The sequence below is a fragment of the Bubalus bubalis genome, chromosome 7 (assembly GCF_019923935.1).
Source record: "Bubalus bubalis isolate 160015118507 breed Murrah chromosome 7, NDDB_SH_1, whole genome shotgun sequence".
NCBI classification, from domain to species: Eukaryota; Metazoa; Chordata; class Mammalia; order Artiodactyla; family Bovidae; genus Bubalus; species Bubalus bubalis.
The window spans coordinates 29,063,564-29,065,268 of NC_059163.1; positions in this window are offsets into that span (position 1 = coordinate 29,063,564).

Sequence of the window (1,705 nt, forward strand, 5' to 3'; positions counted from 1 at the left end):
TTTTGTCATGAAGAATCTTTTAAACCTACCAGTTAAATTTATTTTACGTGTGAGAAAAGTGGTCAGTTCAGTTCAGTTGCTCAGTCATGTCTGTCTCTGTGACCCCGTGGGTTGCAGCACATCAGGCTTCCCTGTCCATCACCAACTCCCAGAGCTTACTCAAACTGACATCCATAGATACAGTGATGCCATCCAACCATCTTACCTTCTGTCGTCCCCTTCTCCTCCTGCCTTCAATCTTTCGCAGCATTAAGGTCTTTTCCAATGAGTCAGTTCTTTGTATCAGGTGGCCAAAGTATTGGGAGTTTCAGCTTCAGCACCAGTCCTTCCAATGAATATTCAGGACTGATTTTCTTTAGGATGGACTGGTTTGATCTCCTCCCTGTCCAAGGGCCTCTCAAGAGTCTTTTCCAACACCACAGTTCAAAAGCGTCAATTCTTCAGCTCGCAGCTTTCTTTATGGTCCAACTCTCACATCCATACATGACCACTGGAAAAACCATAACTTTGACTCTACGGACCTTTGTCAGTAAAGTAATGTTTCTGCTTTTTAATATATTGTCTAGGTTTGTCATAGCTTTTCTTCCAAAGAGCAAGCAAGAAAAAGGCTAAGAGAAGTCATATTTGTGTTAATGTATAAATGAATAAAGTATCTGGAAGCTTTTATAAGTAATTGACAAACCTTAGGGTGTTTTTGGGAAAGATAGTGGGTAGTTGCAGAATATGGTGGTAGGGGAATTTTTATCATATAGATGTGGAGCACTTTGAGTTTAAAGCTACATGGATGTACTATCTATTGAAATATAAAATATAAAAAACCAAAAAGTACTGACAAAACTTGCATTATTATTTTATAATTTTAAGGATTTCCTCTTGATTCATTCCTGATATGCTTTGTTTTGTGTCTTTTCCCCTTGATTTCTAGAAACTTGTCTATTTCAATTCAGCTTTTTCAGATAACTACCTTTCAGATTTTCTATTTTTTTTTTCTTTGCCATTTCTTCAGTTTCTGAGTGTAGTTTTATTATTTCCTTTCTGGAGCTAGTTTGTTAGGTTTTCTCTCCTCTGCTTCTAAATATTTTCTTAACATATTTAATCCCCCGCTTCCCCCTACCCCATCCCCCATAAGTGCAGTTAAGACTTTCAATTTACCTCTAGATGCACTCTAGGCACCCTACATATTCTATCTATAGTACTTTACATTTTTGTTTTTTGAACTGTCAAGGCCATTTTTATTGTTCATTTTATCAAGTTGAAAAATTCTGCTTATGCAAGTTAATCTTTTAAATGCAGTAGACTCTAGAGATTATGGCATCTGATTTCTTTGTACCACATTATGAAATAAAACAATGGGTACATCCTTCTGATATGCAAATCAAGGAAATGAAAGCAACACACTCATTTTGACACCTCAGTTAGACATTCCCAGGGAGGTTTCTCATTTAAACATAATTTAAAAGCAAAAAAACCTTTATAGAACCTAAACTACAACTGCGATTATGTCATGAAATATCTTACTCCACAGTTTTTGTTTCTGAAGTCAAAGATGTGAAAGTTCAGAGTTTTGTCTTGTTCCTAAATTTTTCTTTTTGCAGTTTTTTCCCTTCTTCAGACTTGTTTATTTATCATTTATCTATTTTGCCTTGTGTTTATTCATCAAAACCAGGGAAAATCAGAGAATCTATCACTGATGCTTATTTGCTGT